Source organism: Pinus tabuliformis, chromosome 1_2, assembly GCF_031772625.1.
Source record: "Pinus tabuliformis cultivar Carrire ecotype Pingquan chromosome 1_2, CPIR1, whole genome shotgun sequence".
Lineage (NCBI taxonomy): Eukaryota > Viridiplantae > Streptophyta > Pinopsida > Pinales > Pinaceae > Pinus > Pinus tabuliformis.
The window spans coordinates 251,791,987-251,810,785 of record NC_142298.1 but is presented as its reverse complement, the minus strand read 5'-3'; the positions used below and the strand labels follow the sequence as shown (position 1 = coordinate 251,810,785).

Sequence of the window (18,799 nt, the reverse complement as noted above, 5' to 3'; positions counted from 1 at the left end):
GACTGTTATCATCTTGAACTATGAAGTTAACAAGGCTAGTTCTGCTAGTACTTGGATTAAAGTTATGTTGATCTGTGATTTAAGGTGTTGTGCCATTTGCATATTTTTTGGATCATCTATAGACTGTAATTATTGTTAATACCATGATAAAGCTAACTGGTTAAATTGATCTTGAAAAAGTAAAGGCATTTTGATAACCATATTTTGATCTGTCTAGTGTTTTGATTCTTTTTCAAATGGACTGCCACTAACAAAATTTGTCACAGATAATTGTCGTGACTGATGTTTTTTTTATGACTAATAACTAATTAAAATTGAGGAACAGAGTAAACGGCTGCACATACTTATTAAGTGCACTCTGCCAGTATCATGATTTTTCTTTTTCAGTCCCACCCACATTAATGAAGTGGTTCTCCATCTGTGGACTAATGGCCAGATTCCTTTCAATGTGTCCGGGGCCTGGATTGGTTTGATTATGTTTTATGAATAGTTAAAGGTCAAACAAAATGATGATTCGTCTCTTTTCACAAAGTGATGAATAACACATGCCAACAAGCATAATAAAGAGGATCTGTTAACATAATTTTAAATACAAAGCATTTTGCTAATGTTCAAATGATGCCATAAAAAAGATTTAGAGAACATGTACATATTCCTTGGATATCTATGACATCGTGATTTAATGTCTAAGCATGATCATTTGGCATGAAAGTGTACTTCAAATAAAATAACATGTTCCTTTGGCATGAAAGTGTACTTCAAAGAAAATAACAACTAGAAGTTATAGCAAACATCATGATTCAACTAGAAGTGTTGCTCTGTCGAAACTCTATAGGTGCTAGAGTGTCCATGCAGTGGGGTGAACCACGGTTAACTGTAGCTATTGAGAAATGCCAAAGTGCAGGGATCTTCCATCCATAAATGTTCTATCTTCTGGAATATCTTGAAAAGAGTTGTTTGATCCCCCTCTTCCCAATCACTTGAGATAATCCAAATTAACTTTCTTAGTCAAATTGAAAATGGTCTTATTCGTTTCTTTGAGAAATACTAATGTTACGACACACAAACGTGTAAAGGATACCCAATTATTGGAAAGTGAAAGGGCCCTTTAAATCGGATTGATCATGATTTTATTTTATTTTGCTTTAAACTTCATTTTCAAACTGCCTTGGCTAATAAGGCCTTGCATGGTTTGGAGCAAAATTAGGTAATCAACTATGAATTGGCTTTAAACCTTATTTGATAATTGCCCTTGTTAATTGAGCCTTGCATGATTTGGAGCAAAATTATGTAGACTAGGAAATTGGCTTGGAATATTAAAAGTATATAAGAGAAGGATCATCACACTTATTTTTTGCATCTAATCTACCATCATAATCAAAATGGAGTGATATTGACCTTTCCATTCAATACCCAGGGTCATTGTGATAATGCTCACTTTATTATGAAAACCTTGTAGAACATGGTAATTGTAAACCACAATTAGTGGTGTCATTGATCTTACGTCTCACAAATTAATGATTTATTAGGCTACTTTAGTCTTTGTCATGTCTTAATGGAATCAACTTGTGTAAGAGAGTACATTATCCAAGTATTTGATCATTGTTCTCTTTTTGTATTATCTTAAGATGTATGGCAAGTTTCTTGGGCTCAATGATGGAGAGAGACAAGGAGTCGAATGGACTAGATTTTTGTTTTTTCAATAGCAACTAGGAAAATAGTTTTATTATAGTAGTAACTAAATAGCAATCGTACAAAGGCAACATATTTATGATAGATTTGCCACTGCAAAATCTAGTAGGCCTAGTACAAAGCTTTACTACTAGTAGGCCTAGTAGATCCAAAGCTTGTGGCAAGAAAAGATCTACCGCCATTATCACCTCAACAATCTTCTTCCAACTATTTAGTGGTAATTAAACCACAAGAGAGGCTTCCCTATATATGTATGTAGATCATTTAATGGATATCCAATAAAGATTCAAGGTGATGGATGAGGTCCACTGATTGGGACAAGGTATTGGTAGAGCAAGGAGGGTTGAGTTTTTTTTTTAACCAAAGTACAAGCACTCTACCCTTAGACGAATTAGAAAGATGTTATAACTTAATGTTTGATAGATTTTCAATGATATTGCATGCAATATCATATATCATTTAGAGGATATACAATGATAAATAAAAAAAAAATCCAAACTATCATTTTGATAAGCAAGGTTTGGGGTTTGCAATTGAAACATTCATAAAGCAACAATATAACAATGCCATCAACCTTGGAATTATGGTTTTAGAATGCTATAAATGTTAGATTTTTCTTTTTAACAATTGTTTGATGCAATTGTTACTTATAGGGTTAAAACACAAAGTAGGATTATTTTTTAGCAATATTTCAAAAAACCTTGACCCTAACCCTAGATATATAAAATTTTAGAGAGGAGAGAAAATAGTTAAAGTAGAGAGGTTGTTCAACACCACCTAGACTATGCTTGATCTAAATGTGCAATGGAGTTACCTAGGGAAAATTCAATGGAAACAATGTTGATCAAGAGGGTGAAGGTTAAATACTCTTCATATAAACCTTGGTGACTTCCTTAAGAGGGAGATTGTAAATTCAAGAGATGCACAATTTAGAGTTCTCTTTAAGGATTGAAGGGAAACAATCTTCCATAACATAAGGAATCAGATTTTCAAGATAATTATAGTAATTTCATACGTGGCACATTTACAAACCCTAATTCACATAAGATAACATGCAAAATATAGAAGATATGCACTACACTTAAAAAATTTCATAAGCATTTCTTCAGTCAATACCAACAAACCATCCTCAAGCAAAAATCCTTTTCCAAGAGCATTTCACACCATAGAATTACATTGTGGCCAGGTAGAAAATAAGATGAGCTAGTGCACATTTCCAAAGAAGTATGATGATCAAAAAGTGATTAAGGTTCTCCTTTATTTATATGAGGGTAACCAAACCTTGTTTCACTAATTTTACAAACAAAGCCCTAAAAAATATATATTCAAGCTTTCAACTAGGTCAAAGGTCACAATTGACCTTGAAATAACTTTAAAACCTAACAAATGCCAAAATAACCCACACGCGTGGGAGAAAAGTGGTCTCCATCATGATGTCATCCTCCAAAATAAGCAACAATGCATTAAGAAGTCGAGGCAATGGTTAATGAGTGCTCCTCACTCCAAGAAAGTCCAAAGTGCATGTGTACATCTCCAAAGGGTGCTTCCTCCACATGATGTCATCCAAGAAAGAACATACACCACCCTTTTCATGCACGTGGGAGTGATGAGGCACTTCTAAGGGAAAGCGTTGGCATCAAATAGGGATGTGCTAGCACATCCAAGTCATCTCGGTGTAATGATCCTCATCTGGGCTTCAAAACAAGGTATCGTGGGGGTGTCTTGGGTCCATCTAAGCACATCATCAACTAGTCCAACACCCAAGTTTTCAAGCTCTATGTTTCAGCATTTGGAGGCTCATCAAGAGGTGTAGTACCATTTGGATGTTGCTTAAGGATCGATGCTTGTCTCTGGAGGGGCAATGTTGGGGCCACATTGTCAGATATGCTCTCAAAATAGATATAAGTATTACTAAAACATTTGCTTGGCCAAAATAACCATGAGGTGAAATAATCACAACATCAAATGCCATAGGAATCTTTCTTAGAAACATTTCTAAAGTAAATGGATCAGGGCTTGAAGAGTCTTCAACAACAAATGAATCATATCCAAGACATGCTCTGCGTTTTCTCCCCATCTTTTTCCCCATCCCATTTCTTGTAATCTATGCACACTAGAGTCAAGTAAAGACCAAACACATCAAGAGCAAAACCACAAAGGCATTGACATTTGTATTTCTCCCTTATATGTATAAAAGTCAAATCTTCTTTCCAATATATTCATTCATCTTGACATACATATTGCCATAGCAAGGTATTAATTAAATAGACAAAGGGAAAAACGTGAAAAGAGGTATTCACAGTTTAAAGTGAAGCACATTTTAACTCAATCGAGTGATGAAAAATCCTTACACTATCACTCGTTCTCTTTGGAATGTCATGAATAGAAAAAAACATATTTGTCATAGAGCAAGTCATGAAAATTACTTGTATTCAAACTTTGTATATGGTGTATTATGGGGGGGCATTTTAAGATGTTCCTCTGCGTTTACCAAGGTTGAGTGTTAGGGTCCTATAAATTATAGGATCTCAAGGTGATTAAGTATTCTATATTTGTGATTTCATATTGTACATAAATTTCAATATTCAAATGATTTCTAGAAAAATAGAAAAAGAAAATGAAAAGAGGGTATGTTAAAAAAATAAATAAATAAAAAAAAGAAAATATGAACCCCGCAAAAGAAAAATAGAAAATAACACTGAAAGTGGTGCAAGTCTAAGTGCCACTACTTATAAGTTAGATCTTTTATACCATTTTCGAATAAGGATTGTGTGCAAATTGTTCTTGAATGCCATAATGATTAAAACTCTGTTAAGATCATACAATTTAATCTGAGTGAACACATTTAAATTATTGTTAAATAGATTAGTGAATGAAGGTTTATCAAACAATTTAAACTTGGTAACTCAGTAGCTAGGTAGAAAAAAAATTCGCTCAACAGTTTAATCTGAGTCAATGGCGAAATAAGTGATATGATAAGGTAGATGTACATAAAAGAAAAATGATTTGGGTTTGCTAGTTTAAGTGCACCTTGCAAAGCAAGAAGAGAAAATGTTAGCTTAGAAAAAGAATGGAATGCAAAAGGGTAGGTAGAAGCACTATGGTGGTTAGAGGAAAAACATGAAGATTTTATTCTAAAGTCAAATGTCAAGTATTAGTTTCATGTGCAGAAGAAAAAGGCAAAAGAGTAAAATTTTCCTCTAAAGATTAATATATCAATTAATTTTGGTGCATTAATCCCCTATTCTTAAGTTTTAATACTCCAAAGTCACCCTCTGCTCATATTTTCGTTCACCCACCTATTCCTAAGTTTTGTTACCCCGCCATACACCCCAATAATTCCCCCACTATGCATTAAATTAATTTCCGTTGACCTCACCAAGTGCCAGTGATGTCACATTAACACTCCGCCACCTTTCACCTCATCTGTGCGCACTTCCCACGATCCGACGACCCACAGTGTATTTCGGCTCCCCCTCACCATCCGAACTATATCATTGGGGGGGGGGGGAGGGGGAGGGGGGGAGGGGGAGGGGGGGGACGTGGCGGGTCCAAAATGGGCGGTATTTGAAACCGCGCCCACCACTATGTGTCAGCACTACATTATTTCACACCCCCTTAGGCAAAATTGTTAACCGCCTCTCCCCCCCCTCCGAGAAGTAGTTTCTCCACCTCTTGAAACCACTCCTCTATTTGTTGCGCTCTTGCCACTCACCTTCTGCCATGTCATTTGTCCATTGACTCGCCAATCACATCCGCTTCCTCCAAACTTAAGCCGTTAAGCAATCAATTCGCTTAACGATTAATTCAATGGACTCGCGCCACCTTCAACGGGAAAACTACAATGTTATATAATTCTCCCTTTCAGTCATTAACCGGTTACTGAATTCATACACTGCGACTGTTATTGCTTTGTTGCAGGTTTGTTGGACCAAACTCTGACATTTTCATTGGCTAACGACACAGTTCGCTCACTCGTTTTAGGCCATTACCTCTGCTTTTGTCTACAAATCCCAAGTCCTCATTGCGAACTGTAAGCTTGTAATTTAGTTTTCACCACTGCCCCCAACTTTATCAAATCATGCCTCCAAAAGACAAGGGACTAGAAGAACATGCCAGTCTTCTGGTCCACCCTCCCATTGGTTTTCACCACATCCCTTTGGCAGACATAGATTATAAGATCCATGAAACTCTGCTAATTTGACCTTTTTGAGATGTATTGTTGGCTCGATGACAAATATATAGATAAGCCCGATGACATTCAATTGTGGGAATTCAATTTTCCCCACTATATTTTTCCCTGTATCCACAACATCCCAGAATTTGTTAGGAAGTGTCATGCATGCTATTTGTCAAGCTAAAGAGCCATCATTTCCCCCATTGGAGAAATTTTGTTCACTATCACTCCTCAAGCTATAGATCAGATGATGCAAGCCCCTACAGTAGAGAATACCACCCCCTTTTCTTATGAAGCTTGTTGAATTTTACCAAAAATTGGATTTTGCTAAGAAGGCCAAATCCTTGAGCTTTTTTTGGCAAAAGATGCCCCATTACCAAAGGAAAAATCCTCCTTATTCCTTCTCTAATTTCCCTGAGAGAACCAAACAAATGATCACAGTTATCTCCTACCTCCTTGGCTATTACTCAGATTAGTGGGTAGACGAGGCCATCATAGGATTTCTGCCCATTTTCTCTGCTGATTCTAAGCCCTCCATCATGTTTAACTTTAGCCAATTTCATGTAGATTCTATTCATGAGCAGTTTATCAAATTCCCGACTGAGGAGGTGTTCAAGTATGCTTTTGTGTTAGTTTATATGTTCTTATATTTTCAGGGAGACAACATCAAACTTGTTTTACAAAAGCTGGATGAAGAAGGAAATCAACAGTGGGTCATCTTTTGGACTACTCTGGTAATGAAGAAACAAAAGGAATACACATAAATAGTTCATAGAGATGTTTGTGCATCCATCAATCAATCTCTTAGGCAGCATGACAGAGCCAAGGATCAATGAGGAAATTAGAAAGGTTTTGCAGCTATCAGACCAAGTCCAAACAGGGGATTGGTACCTCTATCAGAATTATACAGAATTGAGAATATTTGGGTGTGAACTTGCACCTTACAAGCTACTTAAATTCCTCCCAATGAGGATTTTTTCTCTAGGGTGAATAAGGCAAATGCTCAATATGGATGAGATCCACTTTCTAGTTGCAAAGAAGAAGTCCCAATTCAAAATTAAAATAGATATAGAGCCTTTCATTTGCAACATCAGAGCAGCAGGAGAAGAAGCAGATAAGCTACTGAAAGAAATGCAGTTCAACCTTAGTTTCATTTGGTCATATGATTCTAAGTTAAGAGTGGAAATCAAATCCACTGCTTATTTCCACATAGCCAGACCAGAGATAGAAAAGTATTAAAACCAACTAGAATGGACTAAGAACACCTTACAAGAGGCAGAGAAGCAGCTGGTGTCATCTTCCACAGTGCAGAGTCCTACCATGCAGGAGAAAACAACCAAGAGAAGTAGAGAAGAAGAGTCCCCTTCAGGGACTGAAATTTTCAGTGAAGGTTTCAAAATCATGTATAGGAAGAAGGCCAAACTTAGTTCAAAACTAAGCCTCAACAAGGATTTAGAGTAGGAGAAGATTATCACCACCAATGAGCCACTTGTTTCTTCATTAGCGGGTGATTAGATCACACTATCTCCCACTACCTCCACGACTTCACAAGATCAACAGCAAATTACGCAGACCAGCACAACTACTACAGGGGAGACAGAGAAAAGTGTATTTGATATTTTTAAGGAGATAAAAGTGAGGAACGAGGCCTTGAAGATTAACACCTACAATCAGTTCTGGAAGCAGACTTCCAGTTCTCAAAGCAGGCTGATGTCAGCTTTTGATTCAGAGAAAGGTAAAATGCAAATGGCATTCCTCCACGCACAGGTTCCCTAGCCCAAGGCAACATCAGACTACAAGAAGACAACATTTGAGTTTGATGTAAAATACATACATCCCATTGACCAAATGGAAATGCACAAGCAGACTGGGGAAATAATTTTTTCCATTGTCACTAACACTGCTATGAGTTTGTCTGAATATGCCTCTCCAGACTGAAGAGATCAAAAGATTGCAGGCTCAAGTCAATCTCCTACAAGATCATCAGACAAAGACTGAGTCTTTTCATGTAGCAGAGCTACATAGAGCTCAGAACCAAGTCAGCAACTGAGTCCTCTATTGGCCACACACTGGCCCATGTTAAAGAAATTATATGGAACAATATCATTGAAGAAATAGATGAAATCTAGCCATGTATCCAGATTATATTCGAGCAGAAGGAATTGATGGAGAAGGCCAAGCAAACCATTTCCACTATCAATGCTGAATTGGGAAAAATCCCTGCTACAACCAACAACATCATACTCAATTCCAAAAACAAATATGACCTGGATGATCTAGGAGTAGATCACAGAACAAAAACCAGCCTTGAAGTAAAAAAAGTTCTAACAAAGAAGAACTTGGTTGTACAACTGGCAGAGAAATGTCACACTCTCGAGGTAGCAGTTAATAGGTTTTTCACTAGAATATATGCATTGAACAAGAAAGGTTTGCCCTCTTTATTTGTGATCAATGACATATTGATGACCAGGGAAGATTACAAGAAGAAGCTTCAAGATATTGCAAAGGATATAACTAAGTCTTCCCACATCAAAGGTACTATGACAAGGAGAGCTTTTTATGAAGTTATCAACAACATGAGTTTTATCCAACATGAGATAAAACACATTTTTGTAGTAAAACCCACTTTTGCTCGGTATACTGAGGTAGATGAGATCTACTGCAAGGTAACAAAGATTGCTATTCCAGATGAAGAGCGGTGGGATAAGTTGTGTGAATTCCAGGGTTAAAAAGATAGGTCAGCTTCACCATCGCAGTACCAAAATAGTGGCCACTCAGCAACTATTCTCCTCCAAAGCAGTTCCAGATGTCCAGATCATTTCACCAGATTCATTCTTTTTTATCGCATTATTTCATTTCTATTAGTTCGAAGTCAATAATAGAATGCCATGTCACTGAGGCATTAATTGTAATCTTTTTGTAAATTTTGTTTAAATACTTCATTTTGTCGAAGTATTGAGGGTTGGTCCCTGAACATTGTAACTCTTTCTATCAAGCACTATACTTTTTTTCATGTTGCTGGAGCACCATTAATGAAAAGACTTTTCACAAGATACTTGAGTTACGAAATACTGGTGATGTTTTTCCTACTGTAATTGTGTTTTCATTGTTATTCTTCTTATGTTATTCATTTGAAATCTAATTGTAAAACAGGAGATGTGAAAAATAGGATATGTTTTTGAACACCTTATTTGGATTGCGTTTACAATCTGTATGTTTTCTTCTGAAAGTCTGATTGAGAAATTCTTAAATGCTTCTCAATCCCTGCTGAATTACACCTTTTTTCCATTCCATAATTTGATTTAAAAATCCAGTAAATCTAGCTAGCTTGCCCCGTGATTACTCATTTGAACTTTTGGTGCAACATTCCAGTTTTATTTGACTTCATAGCCCAATGGAAAGGAAGTGATTTGATTAGATTAGCCAACCAATCAACCAAATTCAAACAAACAACCAAGCATAATCATAACTAGCCTAAAATCAACCTAAAAACCAAGTTAAATCATAAAGAGAGAGCCCTCTTTGAAGCCGACAGGGCTAGATCCCAGCTTCAAAGGTGGTTTGATGTTGTCCAATGTATTTACTCCTACAACCTCAAAAATACAGAACGATAACATAGTGGCGACCATACTGGGGAATAATACATTTTAATCCAAAACATTATTATTCCTTGGTTTAAAAATCAATATTTCAGTAACTAATTGCATGTATCAATATGAAATACATGATCTGAGGTTGCTTTTGTAGATATCTGTTAGATTATAGATCTTGATTTTGATTTTTTTGTGATGATTTTTCATAACCCTGGCTCCTAGAAGAATTTATACTAGATCTCATCTTGATCCCAACCCTGCTAAAATTGTAGATGACCCTGAGAAACTGGTGAGAAAAAGAAGCCTTACCGAGAGTCAAGGTAGTAATAGTCCCTTGTCTAGATTCAATTCTCCTTTGGAAAATACCCCTTTGTCAAGATCAAATTCTCTTCCAAAGAAGTTTGAAACTTTACAAGGCATAGAATTTGATTTTCCTTTTCAACAAAGTTTGTTTAGATCCAAGTCTGAGGCTTTCTTAGATCAAACTGCCATAGATAAAGCCATACTACCACTGTATATCTCCCAAGCCCAAGACCTTGAATTAGAACTTGATCTTGAACCTTTACAACAATTTTCCAAATTACAAGGTCTTGTTTCAGTGTTGGAACAAGCTATAGAAGAAGCTTTCATTCAACAATCTGTTGAGTTTTCTTCTTTGACTGTTGTAGTAGCCTCTTTATTTAGCCAGTGCTCTCAGTCTGTACATTTACAGCCTCCCAGTCCTACTCATTATGTAGTTTCAACTTCTCTACCTCTGGTTTCTCAGACTACTATACCTACTATCCCTGTAGTTATCCAGACTACACCTCTAGTAGGTCCATCCTCAACTCAATCTACCAGGACACTTATGGCAGGAAGGTATGCACCTTTGGTGTTACTAGGCTAGCTAAATGCTATGCTTGCAGATTATCCATCCAAAATTTTGACCTTTGACAATACTGATGCTTATACTGCCCAACAACATGTAGATAGGATGAATGATGTGTTTGACGTCCAAGAAGTGGATGAGGTTGATGTTAAAATGATATTATTTGCCTAGAGCTTAGGAGGTGATGTGAAAAAGTGGTTTAGGGGTTTACCTGCAGGAAGCATAGCCAATATTGCTGCTTTCCATCAAGCTTTTTTAGCTAGATGGGAGATCAAGAAGAACCCATTACAACTCCTAAACGAATATAAAAAGGTTAAAAAGAAGACCCAATGAAACTGTGGAAAAGTATTGTGAAAGATTCAATACTGTGTACAATGCCATCCCACAAGACATCAAACCCTCTCCTGACCTAGCCTTGATTGATTTTCCTAATGGCTTTGATGTAGATATGGAGTATCAACTTAGGGAAAGAGACCCAACAACTTTGGAAGAAATGAAAGCAAATGCAATTAAAGTTGAAGCCAATATCTTGGCCAAAAAATCCAAATTGAAGTTTGAACGCAGAGTAACCATAAAAGTAGAACCTTCTACTTCTTTTGTTGACCATAAGATTGATAACCTAGTTAGAGTAGTGAATCAAATGATGCAAAGAGTGAATCTTAAAGAACAAAATCAAACAAGTCAAAACCAAAATGTTCAACAAACCAGAAACCAAAATTTTAGAAGAAATATTCCCCAAATTAAACAAAGAGAGCAAAAGGGACCAAATCAGTAGATTCAGCCTCTTTTTCAGGAAAATTACATGGATGATGGGGGGAATATTGTGGAAGATTTGGATGATAACCAAATTAATTTGTTAGGGGTAAATGAAAATGAAACAATGTTCCTCACTCAAGAGGAACAAGAACTTTATCTTATTGCTCAAATTGAAATGGATTTTGAAGAATCAGAGGAATACAAACAAGGATTTGAAAATTCTATAATGGAATTTCATAGGCAATATAATCTTAGAAGTAAGAAAAATCAAGATACTGCTAATAAAAGGAGTGCTAAAAATATTGTTAAAAAGCTCTTTGATTCTGATCCAAAGAAAACAACAGAAAATCCCTCTAAGAAAACCACAAAAACTTTGGGAAAGAAGCCTGCAGAACCTGTTATAAAAAAGGCAATTGATACTTCTAGAAATACTCAAACTAATCTACCTTCCACCAGCCAACACACTGAATTGGCCACAAAACTAGTTGTTGATAAGTTTGATTTTTCAAATCATCTTAAAAATCAAACACCGTTCAGTATAGAAAATGAACTTTCAAAGTTGAAAATTTCTATCCCCTTAATTGAATTAGTCAACAAGAATGTATATAGGACTCAGGTCCTGAAGCATTAAAGATCGGGGATAAAACTGATGATGTAAATTTGAGTGATGATCAACCTGAGCTCCTATTTGGGCCCGAGGTAGAAGACAAACCATAAGAAGGAGGAGTCCTCCATTTTATGTCAGTTTGAATATTCATGATAAAATACTTCATAATGCTATGCTAGATTCAGGTGCACCTCATAATCTTATGCCCAAAGCAGTCATGGAGAAACTAGGACTAGATATCACTAGACAATACAAAGAGTTGTATTCTTTTGACTCTAGCAAAGTTAGGTGCCTAGGTCTTATCAAGGACCTGTGTGTCACTTTAGCCCAAATCCTTGCTAAAAGTCTAGTGATGGATATAGTGGTTGCAGACATTCCCCTAATGTATGGCATGCTGTTGTCATGCTCATGGGGAGCGAAATTATAAGGAACCCTGCAAATGGACATGACTTATGCCACTATACGAGTGTTAGGTCAACAAAGAAAACTGTATAGGGAAACCTTAATGAAGTACATGGTCAACAATCAAGATAAACCACATAACTATCCTTTCTACTCTATTCATTTTGACCCGGACTCCTTCATTCTTTACAATGATGAGGGCATTAATGCACAGGTCACCGAGGAAGAAAATTATATTGATGAAAAACAGGAAAATCAGACTCTAATTGTGCAGCAAAACACTGAAACTGAACCTTTTTGGAACATGAGATTTGATGGCTCTTGTAGCGAAGTAGGTTCAAGGGCAGGTGTTTGGGTGTCCAATTCAGGATAAAATCATGTAGAAGGTCGTTCCTATAAACTCAATTTTCATTGCACCAATAATATAGCAAAATATGAGACACTTCTCTTAGGATTGCAACTATTGAAGAAGTTAGGTGCTAAAAGAATTGTTGTTCAGGGAGATTCTGAATTAATTATTAAACAGATCAAGGGAGAATATGCTGCAAAACATCCTAGGTTGAGAAACTACAGGAATGTTGTCCTTGACTTTTTAAGAACTTTTGAAGAATATGACCTTTCTGTCATTCCAAGGAATCAAAATGTATTGGCTAATGGTTTAGCTTTTTCAGCTAGCACATGCCAAATGCCTCATCCAAACAAACAATATACAGTGGAGGTTAAACACCATCCTACTGTACCTGATAATATGAGACATTGGTAGGTATTTGGAAGTGATAAGCAGATTGAATTTTTTTTTCAATCCAAGGAGAAGTATGAAGACAATAACATAGATTCAAACTGTGAAGAGGAAGATTAGATTATTGAATTTCTAGAGTCTAAAGTAGGGAATCAGACTATTGAATATGTTAGTATAGATAAACAACTTGATGATCAAATGTAAATATTTCAGTTAGTAAATATGCACATAAATTAGAATTACATGAAATTGATCCAGAAAAAGAAGAATTTGAAGTACCTCAGCTTAAAGATAATGTTCTGCCAAGGGGTCTGGCTCATTTAGAATAACTTTTTGATTTTAATGATGTAGCAAAAATACAAAAATGGAACCCATAGGGGTAGACATAGAAGAATGCAATATAGGTAGTGAACAAAATCCCAAAATGGTAAAACTCTCAAAATCACTGCCTATTATCACAAAACAAAGATATATAGCTCTTTTTAAAGAATTCACAGATGTTTTTGCCTGGAGCTATGAGGACCTGAAAGCATATGACACCAATATCATACAACACAAATTCCCAATCAAAGAAGATAAAAAACCATTCAAGCAAAAACTTTGTAGGATCAATCCTGTCATAATGCCTTTGGTTGAGAAAGAAGTAAAAAGGATGTATAATGCAAAAATTATATTTCATATTAGATATTCTAAATGGGTGTCTAACATTGTGCCTACTAGAAAGAAAACTGGAGAAATTAGACTGTGTACTAATTTCAGAAATTTAAATAAGGTATCCCTTAAAGACAACTACTCGTTACCTAAAATGGATCATATATTGCAAAATGTAGTAGGGTCTAGTAGGATTTCCTTATTAAATGGTTTCTCAGGTTATAACCAAGTCTTAGTGTACCCTGATGATCAGGATAAAAATGCCTTCACTACACCATGGGACACTTTCATGTATGTGAAAATGCACTTTGGCTTAGTGAATGTTGGAGCCACTTTCCAAAGAGTAATGGATATTGTCTTTGTTGATGAAATTGGCCATTTTATTGTGATTTATCTAGATGACATTACAGTCTATTAAAACTAATGAGGAACATTTAGCACATCTGAGAAGAGTGTTTGAAAAATGTAGAAGGTTTGGCATCTCACTCAATCCTAAAAAGACATTGTTTGGCCTTGAGGAAGGAAAACTTCTTGGTCACATTATTTCCAAGGATGGAATTAGGATTGATCCCAGTAGGATTGAAGCAATTTTAAAAATCAGTCATCCAAGAAACATCAGAGAGCTTCAGTCTTTTATTGGTAAAATCAATTTCCTAAGGAGATTCATTCCTAACCTGGCAAAACTTCTTAGAAACATAACAAACATGCTTAAAAAGGACTCTGAAATCAAGTGGAGTATTGAGGCTAAACAATCCTTTCACTCAGTTAAACAGGCATTAACAAAGGCACCAGTGTTGATCAGCCCAGATTTTACCAAAGATTTCATAATCTTCTCTTTTTCTTCCAAACACACCATTGCAGCAGTTTCACTGCAGAAAAACAGTGAAGGCTTTGAAAAACCTATTGCATTCTTTAGCACAGCTTTAAGAGATGCATATTTGAAATACAATATTATAGGAAAACATGCCTTTACATTAGTTAAAGCATTAAAATATTTTAGAGTTTATATTTTGCATTCCCATATTATTGCTTATGTACTTAATGCAGTGGTTAAGGACATTTTGACACAGAATGGACCTGATGGGAAGCGAGGAAAATGGATTGCTGTCATTCTAGACATCTTTATTGGAAGACCACTGCTAATAAAGTTCTTAGAGCTGGTTTCTACTGGCCTACTTTTTTCCATGACATTACAAACAAGTCATCTCATGTCATAAATGCCATATTTTTGAGGGAAAGAGAAAGTTGTTGCCCCTGCCATTAAAACCTATCTCTGTTGAAAGCCCTTTCCTTCAATGGGGATTGGATTTCATTGGTGAAATTCATCCCTCTTCCTCTACCCAACATAAGTTGATTCTTATAGCCACTGACTACTTTACCAAGTGGATAGAGGACACCCCTTCCGGAAATGCCATTGATGCTGTCATTATTAAATTCATTGAGGCTAATATCCTCTTCAGATTTGGCTATCCTAGAAAACTCATCACTGATAATGCTGCAGCTTTCAAATCTAAAAAGATGGTTGAATTCATGCATAAATACCACATCACTTTGGGGCATTCAACAACTTATTACCCTTAGGGTAATGGGTTGGTTGAGTCCTCAAACAAAAGTTTGGTAAACATCATCAAAAAGCTGTTACAGGTCAACAAAAAGACTTGGCACAATAAGCTGGTCAATGCACTTTGGGCTGACAGGCTTACTACTAAAAAATCAATTGGCATGTCACCATACCAATTGGTCTATGGGATGGATGCAATTTTTCCATCCTCCTTAGGAGTTCCAATCACGAAGATCATTCAAGACGTGCAAGCTGAACCCAATGATGTACAGAGAAGGGTTAATCAAACTATCTAGTTGCAGCAGTCCCGGGAGGAAGTATAGAACATGACCCAAGTTATTCAAGAAAATGTTAGAATGAATTTTGACAGGAGAACAAAAGATGATGAATTTAACATTGGGGACCAAGTTTTGAGTTGGGATTCAAGGAGAGAAGACAAGGGCAAACATGGCAATTTTGATAATCTTTGGAATGTGCCATATGTTGTTCATGATTTCAGGGGAAATACTGCATTCTACCTTAAAGACCTAGATGGAGAAGAGATACCCGAAGGTCCTGTCAATGGCAGAATGCTGAATCACTACATTTCCTAGCCTATAAATTTTCCTTTCATCATTGTAAATGTTATAGTCTTTATGGTTTGGATTGGGTAACTTATTAACAAAGGTTGAAGCCCGCAGTGAAGGCTCTAAGCCTGGATTGATGAGATACCAATAGTATCCTAAACAAGGAAGAAACCAAATGAAGACATTACAGAAATGGAGTACTCAAGGCTACTGATCTTATGTTCTTGACACTTCACTTGGAGAAGTGCCATCCCCAACTGGAGCCACTGTTAGTGTAATGCCCCACTTAAATCTTATCCTACAAATTGTGTTAATATTTACATTATCTGAAAATATTGAGAAATATTGGTCATAAAATAAATTTATGATTTCCATTATTCAAATTCCCCACTTACCTTCTCAATTTGAATATTATGTAGGATATGGTCTCCTTCCATTAATTCAAAATATATTTATTCATTTCACATATGTACCCTCACATTTACTTGGGAGAAGACATAGTCCTCTCCATCTTATCATCAATATATATTTATTCATTTCACATTCCCCAATGTACCCTCACATTTACTTGGGAGAAGACATGGTCCTCTCCATGTAATTACACTTCACATTCCCCAATGTACCCTCACATTTACTTGGGAGAAGACATAGTCCTCTCCATCTTATCAACAATATATATTTATTCATTTCACATTCCCCAATGTACCCTCACATTTACTAAGGAGAAGACATGGTCCTCTCCATGTAATTACACTTCACATTCCCAAATGTACTTTTCAGATTTACTTGGGAGAAGACATGATCCTTTCCCATTAAATTCTCAATTTTATATTCATGTCACAATTCCAAATGTACTCCTAGCTTAGAAGAGAAGTCAACCAAGGATGGGTGAGAGTTAATGACATTAATGAGAGGTGGTTGAGGAAAGAGGGTATAAAAGGGAAGGGGGAAGGAAGAAAAGGGGGAGTGGGAGTCTTGCTCAGGATGGTGGGGGTTGGTTGTGATTGTTTGGCCTTGTTATGATTTTTGGGAGACCTTGGAAACCTGTGGAGGTTTCTTGGGTTTGAGAGAAGGAAAGTATCATTATCTAGTTTTGCACATTCTTCTTGAGGACACACTATATCTGGTTGGACTTGGGCACGGAGGGCTAGGGAACCTGTGGAGGTTTCCTGGGCTAGGAATTTATTTCCTAGTTGGCTGGGAGGTAAATCCGGTTGGGTCGGTCAGAAGGAGCGTTCAGCTGGAGCTATAAGACAAAGGTATCATCATCAACCGCCGGAACAGGTATTTTTCCATGGACTACTCTTGTTAAGTTGATATCAATGGAATGCTCACCATAATTTATGTTGATTATAATGTAAATGACAAAATTTTATTGTTTAAAAGCCGTGTAAGTAAGTAAGTTATCACCTCTTATCGTATTTAATTCAGAAAAATTAGATCCATTAGCAGACCCTAGGATAGGGCTCTTACACTTGGTATCAGAGCCAGGTTTAAACACTGAGACCTATGAACCAATCCACTTCTATAATTTTTAGGTTGATGTTGGATTTTATTTAAAAAAAAAACCAGAAAAAAAGGGCAATTCAGATGTTTAGAAGAAAACGCTAGTGCAAAGGCTCAGTGAAAGAAGTGAGACACAGATTTTCATCGTTTTTTTTTTTATTTTATTTTCGGGTTCGAAGCCTCTGGAGCGTTATAGAATTGTGTTTTTGAGTCGGACGGCGGGGGTTATAAGCACCGTGACCGCACCTTTAGGATTCATTCCATTGTTCGTTCGTTCTTTGTATCGCAATAATTCGTGTGATTCTGTAGTAAAGGGAGAAGGGGCTTCTGTCGAAAATGTGTTGCAAAGAGGATAGTAAGGTGCGTCAATACAAGAACAAGGCTGCTCAGGTCGGTGCCCCTGACATGAAGGAATCAGGGGAGTGTTTGACACTCGGAAGCAAGATGGCAAGAAAGAGGAATGCGATGTCGGCAGTGGAGGATTGGCAGAAAGAAGAATGTGCTATCGATGACAGTCGGGTTAAATTTGGCGTTTCGGAAGATCGTTCTGGAACTAGGAGAGTCTTGCGCCGGAAGCCTGACGAGGAGGAAGTTTGTGTTACTCCGGTGAAACCCTCCCCTGTACTCGCTGCTAATAAAAATGAGAATTCGCCCAGAAAGAACCTGCCGTCTTTGCCTTTAGATGTCTTGGTAGAGGTAGTTTGTAACTTTGGGCACCACGAACTAGAGCCGTTGTGTTACGTTTCAAAGGATTTCAAAGAAGCTGTTAAAGTTGCAAAGGAAACGCATTTCGCTTTTAAAACCCCGGAGCAGGGGTGGTGACATAAACGTTCGTTATTTCAAAGTATGAGCCCTGCACATTCTTCTTCCGTAAATGATAGTCCAGTGAGATTGCCTGTAACGCCTAAGGCTCCGAAACGTGTAGAGAAGCATCGAAATCCTCTGTTAAATGATAAAGATCTGGCTGAATTAAGCAGAGTGCTCTTTCTGGAAAGCAACAAGTCATCCAGCGCTAAACCCCTTTTCTCTGGTTTCTTCTTCAATTATTCGTCAGCATAGTGGAATTGCCAGGTTGTTCTATCATTTGAGAAACGAAGCTGTTTTTTTTTAGCCTTAGAAAGTGTCTTCAAGGCCTGCCGCAATCTCTCCATTTCTTCTTTAGACAACATTTCTCTGCGAAAAAAAAAAAAAAAACTTCCTGTGCCCTTCTTCAGGCACCTTGTAACTTCCTGCAAGGATATCAGTTATTAATGTTGCTAACTGTGACATCAGGGCAAGTGGTTCTACCCCTGCTTCCATAAGTTCCCTTAAACACTTCACCGTCTTTACAGTGTCTGCAGACAATGCCAAATCAAGTAGATCTACCAACTTCTCATCTGGAATCAATCCAACAAGTTCCTGAACCAATGGAAGAGATATTCTCTGTCCCAAAAGACTCAATTGATCAAGTGTCACTTCAGCATCCCGCAAAGACCCATCAGACCTTGATGCTATAAGTTTTAATGCATCCTTATCTATTTCCAATTCTTCTTGTAATGCTATTGCCTGCAATTTGTTTATGATGTCAACATCCCTCAATTTGTTAAAGAAAAATTTGTGGCACCTGGTTATAATTGTATGAGGTAGCTGATCCAGATTTGTCATAATAAGAATGAAAACTACCTGTCGAGGAACTTGATCA

General features: G+C 36.8%; 1 pseudogene; it reads left to right on the top strand.

Annotated features, from left to right (window-relative positions):
• Positions 1 to 17,369: 17,369 nt before the first annotated feature.
• LOC149205316 (F-box protein At4g05010-like) lies at positions 17,370 to 18,577 on the top strand (annotated as a pseudogene).
• The last annotated feature ends 222 nt before the right edge of the window (positions 18,578 to 18,799 follow it).